Source organism: Pseudorca crassidens, chromosome 18 (genome assembly GCF_039906515.1).
Source record: "Pseudorca crassidens isolate mPseCra1 chromosome 18, mPseCra1.hap1, whole genome shotgun sequence".
NCBI classification, from domain to species: Eukaryota; Metazoa; Chordata; class Mammalia; order Artiodactyla; family Delphinidae; genus Pseudorca; species Pseudorca crassidens.
Window position 1 is genome coordinate 75,298,716 of NC_090313.1, and position 23,087 is coordinate 75,321,802.

The following is a 23,087-nucleotide window of genomic DNA, read 5'->3' on the forward strand; positions in this document are numbered from 1 at the left end:
TTCAACTCCTCGGGGTCCTTATTAGAAAGCTCTTTTGCCATTTTAGTGTAAATCTAAGCCAGCTGGTTTCTGTGGCAACACGGAAGCTCTCTAGAAGTGATGTGCCAACGCCCCGCGCCCACTGTCTGTTAAGTGCCAAGTAAGAGACGCGGAATCTTTACCAGCAAAGGAGCAGGCGACCAGCCCGTGGGGACCCTGCGGCCACCTGCCCGCGTCCCAGAGCAGGCGTCCCACTCGGGAGGGCGGCTGCAGCCCCCGCGCCGCCTGCGAACACAGTGACTCCCACCGGCGCTGTTCCCTTGCTCACCTGCAAGTCATGCTTTGCGGATGGGCTCTTTATGAACTTTCACCAGTTCTCACCTGCTTCCTCGAAAGTTTCTGTTTAAGGGTGAATCCAACTACCACCCTTCCTTGGACCACCCGCAGAACTACCACTAGTTCTAGAGAGATCTGGAAAGATCTACCGCTTAGACTCTGATGGAAGAGAAGTGACAATTATCCAACATGAACCTTCTGGGGGTGTTAAAGTTTTCCTTTACTTTGCCTAGATTCTATGAAAAAGTCCTCTGTTGCCCACGACTCAGAACCAATCAATGCAAGAGTGTCTGAGGTCATGGGACGTGTTGGGTCGCACACCCCTGCCTCTCCCAGGGTGGTCTGTGCAGATGCACGGCCTCCCCGGGCCTGGGCTGGCCTCCTGCTCCTGGGGCCCCCGCCTGCCGACAGTGGTGGGTGCTCAGGGCACCAAAGCTTGTCCTGCGGATAACTAGTAAACGCCTAAGGAAAAGGAGTTCTTGTCTCACCTTGTTACGGAAGGAACCAGGTCCATCATCTGCCCGCCGCGTCAGGAGCCACAACACGTGGGACGCCAACGTCTAGCAGCAAAGACACGGTTTACCCGCAAGCCAGCCAAACGCAGAAACCGCGGCACAAGCCGCAGACCCGCTCACGGGAAGGCGAGGGGCGGGGGTACTTAAGGGATGAGGGACGAAGACGCAGGCGCGGGGGGCGTGGGGGCGGGGAAAGAGGATTGGGAGAAGGTGCGTCGTCGCGTTCTGCGCAGGCGTAACTAGACTGCGGGCCTCGGCGCGCCAAGCCGGAGGCCCGGGGCACGAGCTCAGGGCGGGGCTTTGGGCCCTCTCACTTCCAACAGCCTCGGAGCCTGTAACCCTCACGCACGCCCCCTTGGAGGGTCGGCGGTCCTACCCAGTCTTAACAGGCTCCACGTGAATTAGACACAGCTGACTCCAAGATCCTAGAAAACATCTTGTTTAGGCTCCGTGCCGCATGGAGGACACGCCGGTCCTTCGTAACAATTCAAACGACCTTGATTGGTGAAGGCAGGTTACAGGTGAAATGCATCTAACTAACGGTTACCCGCGGTTTCTCTCTCATCCATAGCCGTTCCAAAGGCTATGATGTCCTTGTGTCAACCACGTCCCCACACCCTATATACTAATGTCTTTCCCCTCACTGACCCCAAATCATAGAACCTTAGAATTGGAAGGTCCTCATCCATGTTCCTGGTATGGGAACCACTTCTATAAAATGGTCATCCAACTCCTGCTTGAATGCTCCCATGACAGGGACCTCACTACTTCATTTCTAAGTGTAAGTGATTGCTTTTTCAGTAGAGTTTGTCCCTGTCCCTCTTCACAGCTACAGTGTGGAAACTGGGGCAGGGGGAGGGGGAGTCTCTTCATTTGTTACTTTTAATATCTAAGTGACTTAGGCAGGTACAACAGGCAAAACACTTACTGATTCGTCGTCACCCAGCGAATATTGGGCATCTGCTGTGTGCCAGGTATGTACTCAGAATCCATCAGTTACCAAGACGAAGCTACCTCCTGAGCTTACACTCTACAGAGGGGAATAATAAACCAATGAAGAAATAACATAATTTTAGATGGCGATAAATGCTGTGAAGAAAATAAAGCCAGCTACATGGCGAACATGTGATGCAGTGAACAGGGTGGGAGAGACGGTCAGGGAAGGCCTCTCTAAGGAGGCACAAGAGGCAGGACATGGGGTCGCTGTTGCAGGTCAGATTGTGTGTGGGTGTCGACTGTTTGCCAACTACCAGAAGCTTCCATCCCATTCACTGGTGACCTCACTCTAGGACGACAGTGCCAATATGGTGGGCTCCAGGCTCATGGCACGCTCGCTGGACCCCTACTCCTTTTCTCGGGCTCTGTAACAGGAGCGCCGAGAGAGGCTGGTACCCACACGACACTAATCTAGAGGGAGGCCAGCTGCTCCGCAAAGGGGATGGAACCAGAGAGGCCTGGATCTGCTGCGGCCACTGACCTAGAAGTGGCCTAGAAGACCCTAGAAGCCTAGAAGACCAGGGGCAGTCCATCTAACCTCGGACCTCAGCCTCTCACCTGTAAAAGGAGGAGAATACTGCTCACCTCGCTAGAGGGCTGCCAGCTCTAGAGATGGTGCGTATGAGGTGGCTGACACATTGTGCAAAGAGGTGACGGCTGCAGTTCCGTGCAGACACCAAGAGATGCCGGCTCCCCAACTCGCCCCCGGCGATTATCAAGAAATCGCGCTTCAAGTGAGTTGTCTACTTTAGCGGTTCCTCTGAACTCAAGCTTTTGTTGAAGCTCAGCATTGTTTGTGCACGTTTCCTAAACACAACGCACCGATCGGCAGGTTCTCTCACACACCTGCGTCTCAGACCTGCGTCCCCTTCCCCAGACGTGGCGCTGAGCTTTCCCACGGCCAGGCTCGCCAATCCCTCCAGGAGCGCCCAGACCAGCCTCTCGAACCCTGCTGACCCTTCCAGCCCAGCCCCGGGGCCGGCTGCAGCCAGCCTCCCAGCACTGTGCGCCCTAGTTCCGACTCCCTCACGGCAGCGCCGTCTGCCCCTCGGCTGGGCTTGCGCGCCCCTCAGGCGCCCTCTGACCGCAGGCTCCTCCTCGGGCTGAGCCCCCCGCGGCTGTGAGCTCCTTCGGGTCTGGGGATCAGCCGCCATACCTGACAGTGCCTGGCTCAGCGGTCTCCATTCAACAGTGTCGGAAGTTGAGGATGAGATTGTGAAATGGTCTCTGGATGACGTCCTCGGTGATTCTTAAAACAGGCTCCATGGCGGGGTGGGGCTGGGCAGAGCGGTGCCGAAGGTGAGGGAGTGGATGGAGGCCGCCGAGAGAGCTGCTCTTGCAAGATGTTTGGCAGACATGCAAGCATTCGTGGATGGAAGGACAACGTCTGGGATCCTCCAGCAAACAAAGAGGGAGAAATGGGAACAATAGAAGGGAGTAAGGGGATGTTTGAAATTTTCCATAATAAAAATAGCACAACAGCAGAAACCAACCAACAGAAAAGTTTGGAGGTGAGAAAAAAAACTGTCGTTGGCCAGACCCCTGTGGTTTGAAATCAGTACAGTGAACCCGTACGAGAAACACAAGAGTGTGATTAATTTATTTTTGCTTACCTATTTGGGCATCATTTCTAGGCAAATTCGCTAGTTTCTGTCTTTCCACATGTTCAAGGGCAACTGACCCATGACTAACGTCATAACTCCGCACATCTGTCCACAACATTCCATACAATCAATAGCTTTACCCTCACGCTTTGTGCGTTCACTACAAATTTTCCTTTCGATCCTCATAATAACCTTAGGAGGTCTGTTCAGTATAGATTATTCCCATTTGATAAGTGAAGAAAACTGAGGTTCAGTGGCTTACTTACTTGCACAAAAGTGGCAAATGGAAAACTACGCACCAGAGTCCAGAAGCCCCACGGTCCCTGCCCACCACCTGCTACAGACTCTACCTCAGTGCACTGTATTAGCATCTTGAAACCAGGAGGAAAAATTGCTCTCCACCTCTTTACATCCGCCTTCCCCACGAGGAGGGCTTCGGGGTGGTCACCATTCATTCAACACACGTGAGGATGAGGACAGCCGGGCACTGTGGGACATTCGCAGGGTAAGGAGCCAAGTCAGAAGAAATGTTAAAACATTATCGTATTCTGCCGGACCTCGGGGAGGCCAGGAGTTAAAAGCTCTACCGAGTAGGAACGCTGCAAGGCTGCAAACTATGCTAAATCTATGTTCTGATTTACGCTTACCCTTGACTTTGAAAAAGATTGGCGTTCTTGGTTCATAGTGTCAAACCAGCTGAGTTCAGCCCACCCCCTGTATCTGAGCTCTTTGCTTTCAAACTCTTCCGTTTTAATTTCTGAACAGGAGACCGCCCTTGGAGGCCTCTTCTCCGCTCTTCCTCCTGGGGCTGATGTTACATGTCTTGGCAGAAAGCCTCAAGTGTACTTCAGAACTCCGAGATGCGCGCGTTAAGAACCTGACACTGAAATTCAGTAAGATCTGGAGAACTGCAGAAACGCAGCATCGCAACCTGCAAAACATTTTCCACTAAGCACCCGCTGGGGGTGAGTGTCTCCTCCCACCTCCCGGGCTGCACGGTGGCAAACTGCCCCCTCGTACCCAGCCAGCCATGGTGACAGCCAAAGCCAGGCCGGACCTGGTCAATCGCCCCCCAGCTCCAACACCGCTGCTGGTTCCTCAGGCCACTGAATAAAGTCCAGCTTCCCCAGCCTGACTTAGGTTACCGGGGACCCATCCCCTGGGGGCCCCGAGCCGCTGTGGGGCTTGACGCCCGGCCCACCCAAGCTCCGCCTGGGACTCGTCCCTGCCCCTCCCGCGTTTGTCCCTGCTGGTCCCGCTGCCTCTCTCCAGCCTGGGCCGCAGCCGGTTCAGGGCTCAGTGACCCCTCCCGATCGCGCTGGGCGGAGCAGACGATTCGCGGGCCTGGGCGCCCACGGCACGTGCGTCACCCCATCCGGAGGGAGGGCTGAGTGGGCGTGGGGGCCCCGCCTCGTTATCTCTACGGCCCCCTTGCTGCGCAGCTCGCCTGGAGGGTGTGTTTGTAAATCGCACTTCAGGTTTTTTTTTTTGCGGTACGCGGGCCTCTCACTCTTGTGGCCTCTCCCGTTGCAGAGCACAGGCTCCGGACGCGCAGGCTCAGCGGCCATCGCTCACGGGCCCAGCCGCTCCGCGGCATGTGGGATTTTCCCGGACCGGGGCGCGAACCCCTGTCCCCTGCATCGGCAGGCGGAATCTCAACCACTGCGCCACCAGGGAAGCCCCTGCACTTCAGTTTTGAACGAAAGCCGACGTCTCTCCGGCACGCGGCTTCTCCCCACCTCCTGGCCCCCATGGGAGTCGTGGTGGCGAGGTGGCTGCTGTGGGCACTTCCCTGCCTTCTTAGTGTCCTTCCTCCTTCGGGGAAGTGGAGGGGGAGCTCTGTCCTCATGGAGTTGCGACCAACGGATGACAGCCCTGCCCAGACACCTGCGACCCAGGAGCAGTCTGGACGCAGGAAGCCGTGGAGGGACCGGCACCCGCAGAGACGCTCTGGCGCCCTCTGGTGGGCGCGCGGAGCACCCTCCCGCCCTCGCGCGCCTCGGGCCCGAGCCCCGCCCCGCGGAAGGGGTGCGAGGGAGGCTGCAGCCCCGGGGGCAGGCTCTCTGGGGCTACAGAAATCTTACATTTCGGACGAGAGCGCCATATCCCCCTCCCACGCAGTATGAAGAGCTCACGTCTTTGGAGTAAAATAGAAAAGCAAGGTGGGCAAACACTGCCGACCTTCCCCGTGGGCGTTTCTCCATCACGAGTAACTAAGACGGCAATTTGCCTTGTTCCCCGCATGCGAGTTCCCTGCATCTATGGTTTGGGCTCTTTGAATGTCAGTGTCATTGAGGTTTTCATAATTATGTACCTTCAAAAGATGTTCAATGTAATTCTGATCATACTCCTCTAAAAATGCCTCAGATTAAAAGCTTTTGCTGCCTCTTTAGACCGTGGGCCTGCAATTATAGAAAATGAACTGCATTTTAGCTTTCCATTGAAATTAATAACAGCGGTTCCCCAGTTGACTCTGTGAATAGTTAATGGAACAAACAGGGTACTTCAGTACAATGTGGGCTGGGAAGCCATTTGAGCGAGATTCTGGGTTTCAAATGGGAAAATAATTCATGCAATGCAAACCTTTCTCATATATGCTCTGTGCAGTCGGTGTTTCTCCAAAATAAAAACTCAACTATTTAACAAGTGATTAACCATGCCTCAGTCTCCGTGTTACTCTGACGGACGACTCAGGTAAATCACCTTGCACGTGGTCATTTGACAGTGAGGAAACTCAAGTTCAGTGGGATTGAACTCCCTACAGGCCCTAAGCTGGAAAGGAACAGACATAAAAGTGGAATTCAGTCTACTGACCCAGAGCAAAGGGAACCCTGCAAGCAAGTACTATCTTTCCCATTTGACAGATGTAGGATTAAGTCAACTAACTTGACCTTGTACCTCCGTGGCCTGCCAGCCAAGTGGCTCGACCCCTTAAGAGACACCGGAATGGAACTTACAGGTTCGTGATGAGGGTGTCTCCACCCTTTCCCCCATCCGCTGTCACTCCCACCCCTGTTCCCAAGCCCCTGGGTCTGTCTCCCAGCTGGGAAGGGGGCTTTAGGAACACTGTGGTTGAGGATTTCACTTTTGACATCTCCACCAAATCCAAATTGCTCACTTTTCGGGGGGATTTTATCTTTATAGGGTCTGGGCATAAGGGAGAAATTTCGAAATTAGGTTAGACAAGGCACTGGTGGTTAAAAGAAAGCTAAGAGGGATAAAGAGTAAAAGGATGTAAGTAATGTTGAGACAGAGGCGTAAGAGGAGAAAACTCTCCTCAAGAAGCTCGGTCATAGGAGCCACCATCCTTGTGTCTTTTCACATGCTTTCACCCCAAATTTCACTCGCCCATGTGACACTAGGAAGAGGATGAGTGACACAGAAACAGTACACCTAGAACACAGTAGAAGATTCTGGAGAAATTAGTGAGAGGGGGTTATGAATTTCCCCAAGGTCTGACTGTAGTGGGCATCTGGTACAGTGCCGATGCTTTAATAAGAATAGCCCTCCTTACAGATGGCCAACAGGTACATGAAAATATGCCCAAGATCCCTAATCATTAGGAAAATGCAAATCCAAATCACAAAGGGACAGTCCCTCCCACCTATCAGAATGGCTAATACAAAAAAGACAAGAAATCAGTGTCGGTGAAGATGCGGAGAAAAGGAACCCTTGTGAACTGCTGGTGGGACTGTAAATTGGTGCAACCAATTAAGTGTCCATTAATGGATGAACGGACAAAGAAATTGTGGCAACCACAGGGACACACAGCCCACCCACTGAGGAAAACATGCAATTTGGGCAAAACAGGCTGGTAAGTGGAAGCTGATGCAAGTAACGGACATGTCCTCATATCCCACGCCACGTCTTCCGGGAAGCCCTCCACTTCTTCCCTCCAAGTACAAGTTATCGCTCCCTCCTCTGTAACTGCATGAAACTCTTAAGACATACCTGTGGGACTTCCCTGGTGGCGCAGTGGTTAAGAATCTGCCTGCCAGTGCAGGGAACATGGGTTCGAGCCCTGGTCTGGGAAGATCCTACATGCCGCGGAGCAACTAAGCCTGTGTGCCACAACTACCGAGGCTGCGCTCTAGAGCTGCAAGCCACAACTACTGAGCCCGTGTGCCACAGCTACTGAGCCCGCATGCTGCAACTACTGAAGCTCACGACCCTAGAGCCCATGCTCCACAATAAGAGAAGCCACCACAGTGAGAGCACATGCACCACAACAAAGAGTAGCCCCCGCTCGCCGCAAATAGAGAAAGCCCACGCGCAGCAACGAAGACCCAGTGTAGCCAAAAATAAATAAATTTATTTTTAAAAAAAAAAAGACATACCTGCAGTTAATCCAGCAAACACCGATCAGGCCCCTGCCGTGCTCCAGGGCCTGCTGGGGATCTCATGGGGGACAGGATGGAAACTGTCACCCTAGAGCTGATGGGGGTACAGGATGCCACAGACGCGTACAGCCAGAAGTTAGTGCAGCCCAGGGTCCCCGGAGCGCTCCTTTGCAAAGGAGCCTAAGTCAATAAGTAGGACTCAGCACGTGGTGGGAGACATTCCAGACCAAGTGTGAAAAAGCCCACTGAGAGGAGAGCTCTGGTAGGTTCCGGGAACCAAAGGATTTCCGGATGAGAGTCACATGAGGAATGGAGGGACAGCAGCCAAGCTGCCCGAGACCAAAGGGGACCAGGACCAGAGAAGGGAGCTTGATCCCAGGGCCGAGAGAAAGCCCTGAGGGGTAAGCAAAGGTCACGACATCATTAGCCTGTGTTCCAAAAAGATCATCTCTGGCTCTGTTGGATATTTCCCTAGCGGAGCAGTGTCCTCTCCACCCTACGAGCCCCTTGAGTGCAGAGCTCTGTCCCTCCGCCCTTGGCATCCCCAGGGCACTCACCATTCTTAGTGAAGGCTTGTTGGGAGGCTGAATAGCATTTCCACGTGCATCCACCCACCCTGCCCTCTAGACACACTGAGATCAGCCGTCTTTTCTACATTCTTGGCATCAGTTCCAGCTGAGAAGACATGTGGATATTCCATAGTCTCCCAAAGCCTTCCAAAGATTCCATTTTCCTCTAGAAACACTAGAGTTTAAAAGAAAAGCCCTGTCATCATGAATTTTGGCAACGTCCTTGCTCTGTCTGTTGCTTGTTTTTTTTAACCTATCTTTAAATTTGAAAAAAATTGGTAACATTTAATAGATACAAAATAATGCATATGATAACATGAGACAAAAAATAATAAATGAACATCATGAACCTACCTGACCTGAAAACCAGAATGTCACCAAGGTCACTAAAAGCACTTGAGTGTCCCTCCCTGAACCCATCCCCCTCTCTCATCCTCAACCCTGGAGTAACCACCATCCTACAGTTTTCTAATATGAAGTTTAATTTTGCTTGATTTTGAACTTCATAAGATATTATACCATATGTTGTCTCATCTGAGACTTTTTTGATTCAACATTGTTTCTAAAGTTCATCCTTACTTTTGCATATTGTTGACAGTCATCCATTTTCACTGCTGTATAATATTCCACGGGGTGGTTTACTTATCCATTCTCCTATCGATGGACATTTTGGTTGTTTCTAGTTTTTGTCGATTATGAGTAATGCTGCTGTGAACACTCTTTCAGTTGCCTCTTGGTGTCCAAGTGCAAAAGCAAGAGCGACCCTAGGGCATGTACTTAGAAGAGGAATTGCTGGCCCTCCAGCTTACTCGCTGAGCGGCTGTACCATTTTACATTCCCACCAGCAGTTTGTAAGAGGACTGCTGAGATGAGATGGCACTGTAGCATTAATTGGCAGCGGTCTGCTTATTAAGAAGAGATTGTCAGATGCAGCGCATATACACAATGGAACATTACTCAGCCATAAAAAGGAACGAAATTGGGGCATTTGTAGAGATGTGGATGGACCTAGAGACTGTCATACACAGTGAAGTAAGTCAGAAAGAGAAAAACAAATATCATATATTAATGCATATATGTGGAATCCAGAAAAATGGTACAGATGAACCAGTTTGCAAGACAGAAATAGAGACACAGATGTAGAGAATAAACGTACGGACACCAAGGGGGGAAGTGGGGGGGATGACTTGGGAGACTGGGATTGACATGTATACACTAATATGTATAAAATAGATAACTAATGAGAAGCTGCTGTATAGCACAGGGAACTCCACTTCGCTGTACAGTAGGAACTAACACAACATTGTGGAACGACTATACCCCAATAAAAAAAAATTTTTTTTAAAGATGAGATTGTCATCTTGCCTTAAGTTTAGTTACTGTTTACTTTTCCTCTTCTGAAAAACATCTTTTCTTGACTATTGATTTTTTTGTGGTTCTTTAAAATTACTTTTTTATTGATTACATATATCATAAACACCAAATCCCAGGTTGTAAATAAACTTTTTATTTTAAAATAATTTAGATTTGCAGAAGACTTGCTGAGGAATTACCATCTACTCCTCACCCAATTTCCCCTAATTGGGGAACATTACCAAGAAGCATTCCTCACAACGAAGAAACCAACATCGGTGTGTGTTACTATAAACTAAACTCTAGACTTCATTCAGATTTCACTACTCTTCCCAGCAATGTCCTTTTGCCATTTCAAGAGCTGAGCCAGGATGCCACTGTGAATTTCATATAAATTTCCTTTATGTTGTCTTTTGGTGAATGGAGGCCTTAATTTTAATGTAGTTGCACTTACCAGTCTTTTCATTTATAATTACTACTTTGGGGAACTTTTGGAAGGAATTCTTCCTTATGCCTATGTTACTGTGATCCACTCATTTATTTAGGTTTTGCCTCTCACATTTTAAGTCTTTCCTTGTCAGAAGTGATCTTTGTGTGGGCTTCCCCGGTGGCGCAGTGGTTGAGAGTCCACCTGCCGATGCAGGGGACTCGGGTTCGTGCCCCGGTCCGGGAGGATTCCACATGCCGTGGAGCGGCTGGGCCCAGGAGCCACGGCCGCTGAGCCTGCGCGTCCGGAGCCTGTGCTCCGCAACGGGAGAGGCCACAACAGTGAGAGGCCCGCGTACCGCAAAAAAAAAAAAAAAAAAGAAGTGATCTTTGTGCGTGGTGTCAGATACAAATGCGATTTCATTTTTGTTCCTACGGTAACAGCTCTATAATGAGACTTTATCTTTGATCTCAAAGTCCCTCCGATTTCTTCTTCTTCAGGAATTCTGTGTCTATTCTTGGTTCTTTACGCCTATGTAAAATTTTAGATGCAGGTTGCTCAGTTCCTTGAAAAAGACTGCTGGGATTTTGACTGGCACTGCATTGAGCTCACTCAGAGAGAACTGACATCTTTACAATATTACATTTACAGTATTGGTATTTTCTTCCCGTGAACTTCATTTTTTCTCCATTTGTTCTGGTCTTTTAAAATATGTTTCAAGTCTTTCTTTTTGTGGCCATTGCCGAAGTACCAGCTGCCTCTCCCTTAAAGTCAGGAACAAGACAAGGGTGTTCTTAGGGCCCCATCTCTCAGGGGGCCTCATATCACTGTGCTTCCTCTCAACATAGTCATCTCTTCAGGACAGGACATGTGACCCAAGCCAGGCCCTTCCTCCATGGGATCTGTCAAACCGAATCTGGGGGAGAACAACCCCTTCTGTCCTCTTTAATTGGAAAATGGTAAAAAAATTTCTCAGAAATAACAACTCCAGGACTTCCCTGGTGGCGCAGTGGTTAAGAATCCGCCTGCCAGTGCAGGGGACATGGGGTTGAGCCCTGGTCCGGGAAGATCCCACGTGCTGCGGAGCAACTAAACCCGTGCACCGCAACTACTGAGCCCACGAGCCACAACTACTGAGCCTGCGCTCTAGAGCCTGCGTGCCACAACTACTGAGCCCGCGAGCCACAACTACTGAGCCCACGTGCCACAACTACTGAAGCCTGCGCACCTAGAGCCCGTGCTCTGCTCTGCAACGAGAGAAGCCACCGCAATGAGAAGCCCGCGCACCGCAACGAAGAGTAGCCCCCGCTTGCCGCAACTAGAGAAAGCCCACGCGCAGCAACGAAGACCCAATGCAGCCAAAGATAAATAAATAAATAAATTTAAAAAATAATCATAATACATTTGCATTAAAAAATAAAACCCATATTAAAAAGAGAAATAACAACTCCAGGTCCCCTGCAGGGTGAAGAGGCCTGTTTACAGGAACAGCAAATATACGGCAGCTTCCTTCTCTCTGACCTCCTAAGCCTCAGGTATTTTTGCTGGGAAAACTGGAATAATTCTTACTTCATGGGTTGCTATGAATATTGAATAAAATGATGATTTCAAAATGTTTAGCACAAAGAGTCATCCAGGGCTACCTGTTGGTGTCGCCGTTATTAATGTTATAAACACGATTATTCTACACTTACAGCTTCTCACCCTCCTTTCTCTCACCTGGTACCCCTCCCTCCACCTCCACCCCGGTGCGTGTCATGGAAGGACTGACTTTCCCCCCAGCCTGCTAACTTAAGGAAGGAACAAATATTATTACATACCAGGAGATACCAAACATGCACAATTCAACATTTGTTCGTGGACTTGAGCCCTACATTTTTTTTGATGCATAGCGTGTGTTTCATTGCACTAACTCCCATCTGCTAAGGATGTGCTTCCAGAATGCCAACTCCAGCTTGCATGATTTTTTTTTAAGAATTATTATTTTAATTGTGATAAAATACACATAAGAAAAGTTCCCCTCTTGACCATTTTTCAGTGTGCAGTTCAGTGGCCTTAAGTACCTTCACACTGTTGTCAAATCATCACACCATCCACCTCCAGAATGTTTTCCATCTTGCAAAAGTGAAACTCTGTCCCGTTAAACACAACTCCCCATCGCCCCCTCCCCAGCCCCTGGCAACCACAGCTCTACTTTCCACCTCTATGAATCTGATGGCTCTGGGTACCTCATATAAGTTCAATCACACAGAATTCATCTTTTGTGACTGGCTAATTTCACTGAGCATCATGTCCTCAGGGTTCATCCATGTTTTTGCCTGTGTCAGAATCTCCTTCCTTTTCAAAGCTGAACAACATTCCGCTGTATGGAGGGACCACAACTCGTTTATCCAACATCCATGGACACTTGAGTTCTTCCACCTCTTCATTAACTGTCAATAATGCTGCTCTGAATGTAAGGCACAAATATTTCTGAGACTCTGCTTTTAATTCTTTTGGGTATCTACCCGGCGGCTTATGTGATTTTTAAGAAAGAAGGAAGTTCCAGAGTTCCAGCACAAGTCCTCCCTAGCTATTATTACCCCCATCGCTCAGAGGAGACGGCAATTTGCCCAAAGTGTCTCACACAAGTCACGAGAGGAGATATATCTACAGTCTGGCTCTTCTGCTCCAAAGCCCATGTTCTACCCGCTGTAATTTGCTATCTCCCCCACCAAAGAGAAAACTACTGGAGATAATCAACAGGTTCCCCAAAGTGGCATGCTATGACAGAAATCCACCACAGTCAATGACTTTCTAATACATGGGAGGTAAACAGAAGGCAATCCCATTCACAAAAGCTTTATCCTTTATATGCTTGGAAATTAACCTGGTGTGGTGATTTCAAGATCTGTTGAAAGAAAATTATAAAATTCTTGTGGGAGAAATGAAGTTTTAAAAAGTTGGGTGCTGGGTTCTGTTTCAGGTTATGAAGATCTGACACAGTAAAGATCAAAAAACTCCTGTAGTTAGTTATAAATAAAGTTCAAACTACTGGGTGTAAGATAGGCTCAGGGATGTATTGTATAGGTATTCCATGGGGAATATAGCCAATATATTGTAATAACTGTAAATTGGAAAGTAACTTTAAATTGTATTAAAAATTAATTAAAAATCATACAGTTCAAAAACTAATTAGAAATTTCCACAGGAATTGTACTAAGAAGCCATCTGGAAAAATAAGTAGGCAAGAACACTGCACTGGGGAAGGAAAATAAAAGTGGAATCAGGAGAACTCACTTCCTAGATAATTATCAAATATATTACCAAATGACAATCAATAGGACAGTATGACATTGGCTTAAGAACAGAAAAAAGTAACGAACAAAATAAAGCACAGATTCCAGATATATGCCTAAACCTTATGAGAGCTGTTACTAGGACCAACCTGGAATAAGAAAACAAAGGGAAAGGAAGCAACTTTTAATAAAAGCCACTGAAGAAACTCAGTGACAATAATAGTTACTATTTAATAAGTATTAACTTACTTATTGCCAGGGGTTATTCTAAAAGTGCAATAACTTGTTTAATCCTATTAACAACTTCAAGAGGCATGTTCTATTACTTTCCCGATTTTATGGATGGAGAAACTGAGTCACCAAGAGGGTGTATGAACTGGTCCCAAACCACACAGCAGCTCTGGTGTCAGAGCTATGGGATCCACGCCCGGAGAATCAGTCCACACCCAGCTTCTCAACCTCACACTGCTCTGCTCACCCTGCAGTGAGGACAGAGCTTCAACCCAGTTGTTCAAACAGTTATGCTTCAAAAGCCCTGCTAAAACCCACAGGCACAGAAAACAAACTGATGGTCACCGAAGGGGAAGGCGGGGGAGGGATAAATTAGGGGGATGGGATTAATATATACATGCTACTATATATAAAATAGATAAACGAGGACCTACTCTAGAGCACAGGGAACTCTACTCAATGTTTTGCAATAACCTATAAGGGAAAAGAATACGAAAAAGAATATATCTATATAACTGAATCACTGTGCTGCACACCTGAAACTAACACAACATTGTAAATCAACTACACTTAATTTTTTTTTAAAAGCCCTGCTTTAAAAACAAACTTAAAAAAATTTAAATTCCTATCTCAAATGCAGGAGGTGAAGTCTGACATTCAATAAACAAGAAATTGCGACAAACAAAATTTTAAATATCAGTATAAAAATAAAATTTTGGTACCAAAAAAAATTGAAACCAGGGAAAAGATCATGAAAAAGCTATGTGCAAATCACCAGAATGAATGAAGTCAAAAGACTGACAGTGTCAAGCACAGGTGAGGCTAGGAAACACCTGCGTCTCTCGCACATTGCTTGGCGGCAGTGTGAATTCATTCAAGCACTCTGAAAAACTGGCATTACCTGCTAATCCTGTACATATGTGTACAAGATGGCCCAGCAGTTCCACTCAAAGGCACAGACACAGGAGACATGAGAACACAAGAGGAGCATTCCTCAAACGACGTGCATAAGATACTTACAGCATCTCTATTTGCAAGAGCTAAGAATGTATATAACAGCTTTAATCACAATAGCCCAAAACTGGAAACAACCCAAATGTCCATCAACAAGAGAATGGCTGAATGAACCGCGGTTATTCACACAATGGGATACGCCTCAGCAATAAGAAGGGATGAATCACTGACACACACAGCAATGGAGATGAATCTCCCACTCGGCTGAGTGAAGGAAGTCAGGTATTGAAGGGCAGGTGCCCTGTGGTTCCATGTATATGAACTCAAGAACAGGCAAAGCAATCGAGGGTTAAAAACTAAAAGCAGGAGTTCCTTTGGGGAGTGGGCATTTGACTGGTAAGGAACCCAGAGGAACTGTTCAGGGGCTAGAAATGTTCTGTCTTGATCGGGACAGATGATTACCCAGGTGTAAACATATTTAAAAATCCATTGAGTTGTACACTTAAGATGTGTGTACTTGAGGTAAGGAGTAGCTCTAAAAAAATTAAAACTGGTAAATCAACAAAATGCCATACTAAATATGAGTGACAAAACATTTTTTAATTCATTCAACAAACATCTCTAGAATAACTATTGCATACAGGACGCTGAAAACACCTCACTGACCAAATGGGACCACCATCTAGGAACTCAACGTCCTGCGGGGGATGCAGATAAACAAATAAATACAGAACCTCATAAAGCATAATTGAGTTGGGGACAGGCGTCAGGGGTGCACCCGGGATGCTCACCCTGTCTGAAAAAGCTGGGAGAATTGTGGCAGTAGAGAAGCGGTTTAACCTAGGTCTTAAAAGATGAGTGGAACCACGGTGAGATACCACCTTACCACCATTAGGATGGCTACCATCAAAAAACCAAGATAGGGGCTTCCCCGGTGGCGCAGTGGTTGAGGGTCCGCCTGCCGACGCAGGGGACGCGGGTTCGTGCCCCAGTCCGGGAAGATCCCACATGCCACGGAGCGGCTGGGCCCGTGAACCATGGCCGCTGAGCCTGCGCGTCCGGAGCCTGTGCTCCGCAACGGGAGAGGCCACGACAGGGAGAGGCCCACGTACCGCAAAAAACAACAACAACAACAACCAAAAAACAAGATAACAAGTATTGGTGAGGATGCAGAGAAATGAGAACCCTTGTGCCCTGTTGGTGGGGATGCAAAATGGTGCAGCCATTATGAAAAACAGCATGGAGGGTCCTCAAAAAATTAAAAATAGAACTACAGTATGATCCAGCAATCCCACTTATGAGTATATGCCCGGAAGAATTGAAAGCAGGGCCTTGAAGAGATCACTGTACACCCACGTTCTCAGCAGCACTGTTCACAACGATCAAGAGGTGGAAGCAAACCACGTGTCCGTCGACGGATGAATGGATAAGCAAACTGTGCCGTGAACACACAGTGGAATAGTATTCAGCCTCAGAAAGGAAGGAAATTTGGACACAGGGTACACCATGGATGAGGCTTGAGGACATTGTGCTCAGTGAAATTAGCAAACACCAAAGAACAAATGCTGTGTGATTCCACGCATATGAGGTCCCTGGAGTAGTCGAGTTCGTAGAAGCAGAAAGCGGAACAGCAGGTACCAGGGGCTGGGCAGGAAGGGGACAGGGAGTCACAGGGCTTGGGTTCTGCAGGAGACTGGTCGCACGCACCGAAAACGCCCCCCCCCCCAGCGGCATCCCCCCGGGAGCACCTGTGCCTGCATGGACCTCCACCAGGGCGGCGCTCTGCACGCGGACACTGTCGCACGCAGGCGGCCAGCATGTCCCTGTCATGCAGGACCTCCCCTCTGTGCAGCCCAAACAAACCCCGAGGCCCAAGGGCCTCTGTGCTGGGCAGACCTGAGTTAAGGGTCCTACCCGTGTCATCAGTTACCAGGCATCAGATTAGCACAAATTCCTGCATCTTCTTAAGTCTCATTCTCTATAAAATAGGGCAACATGACCAGATTCAAACACGTGTGGTGGACAATAAGATGCCTGTGTGTTTGATGAAGGAGAGCTGCACGGACCTGGTGTGAATGTCCAGTGGAAGGTGATGGACATAACCAGACCGTGTCCACTCAGAGTTCACGTTCACGGCACACTCGGGCCCCTCGTTCCTCGCTAGATCCCGGGACTCTGCGAGCTGGCTGTTCTCAACTCTACAGACGCCGAGAAAACTGGGCTTAAAGACGGTCACTGACTTGCCCTTGGCTCCACACCCAATCAGAGGCCAAGCCGGGCCCGGGGATTTTGTGTTTCCCTCCATACGTAATCATACCTTTAATAAAAACCTTCTTTCCGGGCTTCCCTGGTGGCGCAGCGGTTGAGAGTCCGCCTGCCGATGCAGGGGACACGGGTTCGTGCCCCAGTCCGGGAAGATCCCACATGCCGCGGAGCGGCTGGGCCCGTAAGCCATGGCCGCTGAGCCTGCGCGTCCGGAGCCTGTGCTCTGCAACAGGAGAGGCCACAACAGTGAGAGGCCCGCGTACCGCAAAAAAAGGATAAAAAAAAAAACCTTCTTTCCTTCCAGCAATAGCTTTCGGAATAGAGCTAGATCCTATTGGACAAAAAAGGCTTTTGAATGTTTGTGCAGGTTCCAGGGCACACTGGAGGCACTCCTCGGGGCCTCCAGGCCAACTGGGCTCCTGCATAGGCTCCCTGCGCTGGGGACAGTCCCCTCTTCCAGCATGACGTCCGTCCCCCCAGTGGACACAAAGCAGCTGAGACAGGAGCCTGTGTTTCGTCTTATATCCCGGCACACTGCAGCTGCTTAATAAATCCCGAGTGAGGAAATGCTTTCTGGGTTTCTTAAGAATAACCCAGAGACTTTACTCTCTTCTCATACTGCACCTGCAGAAAATCTTCTAATCTTGTCTTCCAAACCTGGGACCACCTTTGTTAGCAATTTGTCTTCTCTTTTTTCTCACTGGATTTAGTGAAGGTCATAATCATCTGTTGTTCAATCATCAGATATTTTTGAGCAGCCTCTACGTGCCAGGCTCCGTGCTAAGTGTTGGAGGTGTGGCCCTTGGAGGGCGGCAGAGCATGGTTGTGTAGCCTGTCTACTGCACAATCCCAGGGTACGGCCTTCACAGCACAGCCTTTCCCTAAGGCATCTCCAAGGGCTCCAAGCCTGAGGACAGAGGAGCACATCAGACCTCCCCCTCTCCAGGGAAATGTTCAATTTCCATCAAATCTGGAACTTGGGAGGCTTACTTAGGTGAAGGAAGGGGGCAGCGCTCAAGCCTCTCTAGCATCGTGGCTCCTAAACCACCCCCCACTGGCTTTCGGGTACCAGGACGCTCCCTGGGGAGAGTCTTCCCCCTGAGTTCCCCACCGGGCTCTAACTTTACAGCACCAGCCAAATTTTCCCAGATGGATTTCTAACCATTGAAATGGAGGTTTCTAATGGAAATCCCTGCAGCCCTTTACTTAGAGCCGCTCTGGTGGACACTACTCTAATTATTCAATTGCCTAATTCCATTTATCTTTCATGATCCATTATGCACTGCTGACAGGCTGTGTCTTCCTCAGCACATACATAACCTAGTCTAATGGACTCTGGGTGAAACCAAGCCCATTGACTGAGGAATGTAGCTGGTACCTAATTCCCCTAAACTATTATTTTATAAATGAACAAGGCAGACAGACACATTTTCTGCTTTAGGATAAATATTTTATGAATTGCCCCTCTGAGACATCACATTATTAGGACATTATCCTTCATTCCTCCCCAAGGTTTGCAGGGCCCGGGCAGACACACACTCAAGAGTACATCTGGGTGATTTCACTGAACAGGCTGATTTCAAAATCTGTTTGTATCCATGGAGAAAAGAAATAATTTTGTCTCATGGACAGGAAAAGTTCTTTAAATGTGGATTTGCTATTTCAGTGTGAAAGTCATCGTTTGGGGGACTTTTGGTTTGACAGACGTGTGCAGGGTCTCGTTTTTAAAATTCAGTGAACCTTCTTCCCTTGGCGCTCCCAACGGAACCACGCGATCCTGGGATGAGTTTTGCACGGATACAGGAAGGAGCATCTCCCTTATGCTGAGAACCAAGCATCGTAAGAAAGTCAACCTTTCTGTTTGGTTAAGTTCCCCTTTTTAAAAGATGCAGCTTATAATAGAAAAGCCTGCTTCTCACCAAACACGGTCATGTTTTCACTGTACCCACATGGGCATTTCAACCTGGGCTGGGTCACGGCACTCAGGCTAAGAAATAATGTCTATTCTACCCAGGTTGTAAAAAGAAACCCACTTCAAGTGGCAGTGGCCCTTCTCTTGTCCTGGATAAATAGTGCACACTTTTTTTTTCATGTTAGCTGTAACACGTATATTATTAAACTGATAAAAAGGCTCTAATTGGACTATTGCTTGAGAGCCTTCACATCATGACACAAAAGACGAGGACGTGCACTTAGAAAATGCTGAGGGACAGAAGCAACGATTTTGTGGTCCTTCCCAGTAAATGGGGGAAATATAAAGATCTGGAACGAAGAGCGAACAAAGTAAATCACAGGAGTTTTTCCGATGATAAATAACCTTCACATTTGTTCCAGATGTTACGTCAACGTATCTGCTTACAGAAATGACATCAGTCGTAACGTTTCTTAGGGATTAATTAGAATCGAACTGTTAGGGAGCGCTGCCTGCTCACCTTTGACAAAATGCCCCAGGAAGTTGAAACAGGAGTGATGTGGGAAGGAGGAAGGAGGAGGCGCGGTGAATGCATCTACACCTTCTTAGATTCTCCCTTGAGTACATTTTACCTTTGCCATAAAATGAAAACATTTAAATTTCTTTAAAATTACATTTGCCTTAATTACACCCGGGCCCTGATATCAGTAAGCTCCCATTTCTGCCTGTTTTTCTGTCATAAAGAGCGACCAGGCTCATCATTTCATAGAGTTGTTTTCTATGGGATGTTCGCTATGTGCAGCATGTTAATAGCCGGCTGAATATGAATAGGCTCTGTGGCTCCACTTGAAATATAGAAAAATGGCCCAGACATTAAAAAAGATAAAAGGGAAAAGGGCAGTAATGAATTTAGAGGAAAATGAACATTAATGGTACTAGCATTACTCATGTCCCAAATAACAAATTATTGGAAATCTGTCAAGTATACCAAATTATCTACTCGTCCGCTGCTGTGGGGTCCTCTGCAGCCATCCAAAACCAGCAAGAGCAAGACAATTTGAGATAATTTTACTATTTATAACAATAGAACAGGCCATTAAGATAAATTAATGTCATTATCAAGTTTCTATGAAAATGACAAATACCAGTATTTCGAGCAGCTTAGAGGCTGTTGACTATAATGAAATCCGCTGCCCAGGTACTAAAGAGAAACACTCCAAGTAATTATTTTCTAGTAGCCTGTTTGTTTCCTGACCATTCATTTGCTTTCACCACAATTAGTTCCGTACACAATATGGTGGTAACTAAATAGTCAACACCGCACAGCATTAGGACTAATTGGGCCATTAGGATGCAGTTTCCAGCCTTTTCCTCCCTAAAGAGAGCCGGGAGTAAACAGACCAGAAGCAACAATGAGAGAACCGTGCTGGCATGGATTGTCTTCATTTAAAGGAGCTCCAAACAAGACAATAAACCACACAGTGGAAAGCTCTGCAGAGAACACCCTCGAAAGAGCTGGACAACCACCAGGTAGATGGCACTGGAGCACACCCCGGTCCACCCCCCCCTCCCCGGGGATGCCAGCCCGAAGAGCCTTCTGCAGCGGCATCCTTGGGCTCGGAGGAGTGCCAGCCAGAGGTGTTAAGAACACCTTGTTGGTCTGAACCTGGGAATTCTTCTTCCACTGCTCGGATCCGTGATTTCTGAGTTGTCCAAAGCCACACCATGGAAGGCCCATCTCCCTAACACAGCTATGTCATTGATTGCTTCTGGGTCATTGTTTTAGGACCAAATTACTCCAAGGCTGTCCACAGCCCAGGGCTGCCTTCCCTAAATCAGACATCCATGGGAAAGAACGCCCCTGACAATTGCAGTGAGTGATTTATTAAGAAGACACAGTCACACAACCGGGCCCTCTTGAGCCCCTCATTGCCTGAGGCAAGTTGTACCTTTGCATCGGGCAGAGGCCCGGCAGCGAGCCGCGTACCCTCAGTTACTAAACACGAGGGGATTCATGAGGCCTCTCGGGGGAGCAGACGGTGTTCCCGCGGCCATGCTGCCTTCTGTTACCGGGTTCGTGTGCAGACTGCTCTGCGGACACCACTCAAAACCTGCCCGCTGGCTAGGCCCACCTGCCTGCCCCTCTTTCAGCTGAGACGAGGGTGCGGTCCTTCAGGACCCTAACTTATGAGACACAAACACACTGCCACATTTCTAAAGAACTCGGAGCACGTGAGGCGTTCAAGCAACAACAGAACGATTAAGAAAAGGCAGAGAAGACCTTCCCAGGTCTTTACGGGAAGAGGACTCAAAAAGGAAGAGGAACGGCGTGCACAGCAAACCACATTACATAAGCGCTGCGATTGCATTCGCTTCAAAACGTGATACCTGCCAAGGTGCGCAAAATATGGAATCAGGCAGAGGGGACCTGGGAGACGAACTCTTCCGATGGTCAGATGAGAAGCACAATCCGCGTCGCAGAGGTGAGAGCCAATGGCTGGTGTCTTGGTTCGCTCGTACGTATCCTTCCCGCTGGACCACTTTGCGGCTCCCCGCCTGCGCAGGTACGCAGGGTGCGTGCGCATGCGTGCGAGTGTGCGTGCGTGCGCGTGCTTGATCCCATCTGCCTCTCCCCGCGAGCATTCAAAGGGCGTGCTTTTCCCTCTCTGTGACCACAGCCATAACCGACCATATGAAAGACAGAGAGAATGTCTAATTTACCTTTTACCTAGAACAGAGTTAGCATTCAATAAATAAATGCTCTTTCAAAGAATATCAGAATGGGTTTTCTGACGGCAGTGATTTCAGAAGAGGTAAAATACAGGTGGGCCACGGACCTGGAAGGAGGAGAGAAAGGGACTTTCTGCGGGTGCAGTTGCCATCCGGCTCCAGCAACTTAAGAAGAGCGATTTTGAGACAGGATCCCGCTTTGATTCTGAAGTCTGTGCTGCTGTGGTTTCACTGCCTGGGGCGAAGGGCCCTCAGGGAGGAAAGTTGTCCCCACTCCCCTTTGGGATGCTCAGAGACACCAGTCCAGGACCCCCCGGGCTTGCTTCAAGAGTCCGCTGCTGGCTGCTGACCAGTATGGGGCCATCCAATTTGTAAAGTTACAAATAATGTTTTTCAAAGACATGGTTCCTGGGCAAAGTGTATGGTGAGTTAATTACACCTGCTATCCCGATGGTGATCATCTTTATGATAAACCGTAACCCCCAAGAGTTCAAAGCACTCTAAACAATTAGATTAATTACACTCAAAGTTTCCCCAAAGGGTGGGCCACGTCATGACCTCTGCTTCCAGATGAGGAAGCCGGGAGATACAGAGGCGAAAGCCGGGAAATGGGCTGCAGGCTGTCCCATGGATGGCCCACCCCCGGGAGGCGGTGTTTGCGGGGAGCTGTAATGCTGGAAGCTGAGAGCGGCTGGGGGCGACAGGGAGTCCACCCAGCTGCTATGTGGAGGGGCCGGGAGAGTCCTGGCGTCGCCAGGCACCTGCTTCTATCTGGGCGGGGCCTCCCCAGGTGCGGAAGTGGCAGCACGCTGCAGGCCTCCTGCACCTGTGCCTGTCCCTGTGCTGAGCAGACTGAGGTCCCCTCCGTGTCGCTATGCTAAGGGCAGCAGGGGCAGCTCTGAGGTCAAGACACAGGAGCAGGGCTGAGCAGGCTGGCGCATTCTCTGTTTTAACCTTCCCCGGTGCCCCACAAGGCAGGGCTACTTATATGAGGAAACTGAGGTCTCACAAGTCAAGAACGTGCCCAAGGTCACCTGGCCAGTGGGTGCAGAGGCGGGATTCAAACCCGGGCTGTCTCGATTGGCAGGAAGCTTTTCCTCTCTCAGGCTGTTCCATTCCCAATGCCAGGGAGGACAATCACGGAGTCCCGAGCCTCAGCTTCCCCATCCATAAAATGGGGTTGATCCTAACCCCATCCAGTGACAGTGAATATTCAGATAAATCTGTTCACATTCCACACCAGGTACAGAGCCTGCTCCCGGCTCCCTCTCGGGCGCACAGCCCTGCTTTGACCCGGTCTGCTTGATTTCAGGGCTTCTGGCGCTGCCCGAGCCGATCACTCGCTGCAATAACCTCATTCTGCAAAAATCACACTGGCTTTTACAGGTCTTTACGGGAAGGAAATAGGCTAATGCACTGTTTTCCCGTGTGTGTCAGTAGCCCAATCTCTCTCTAATGGGCTCAAATTGCAGTTTTAAAACCTAAACTATGAACTTAAACTCTCCTACAGACATGCCCAGGACAGGCGTCCTCACTCCTTATGCCTTCCAGTGAAAATGAGAGAAAAACATCGGGTCCTGTCTTCCTCTGAATAGCCG

At 48.8% G+C, this 23,087-nt stretch overlaps 1 long non-coding RNA gene across 3 annotated transcripts in view; it reads right to left on the bottom strand.

The window, feature by feature from the left end:
- LOC137211298 (uncharacterized) overlaps nucleotides 1-5,026 on the bottom strand; it is a 53,144-nt gene extending 48,118 nt beyond the window's left edge. For 2 of the 3 annotated variants that reach the window (XR_010937016.1, XR_010937017.1), the window contains exons 1-3: nucleotides 2,983-5,026; nucleotides 1,759-1,860; nucleotides 804-875 (exon numbers count right to left, since the gene is read on the bottom strand). This is a non-coding gene — a long non-coding RNA (uncharacterized lncRNA). The remainder of the gene's footprint in view (nucleotides 1-803; nucleotides 876-1,758; nucleotides 1,861-2,982) is intronic. The other variant, XR_010937015.1, reaches the window with a different exon arrangement.
- Between the last annotated feature and the right edge of the window lie 18,061 nt (nucleotides 5,027-23,087).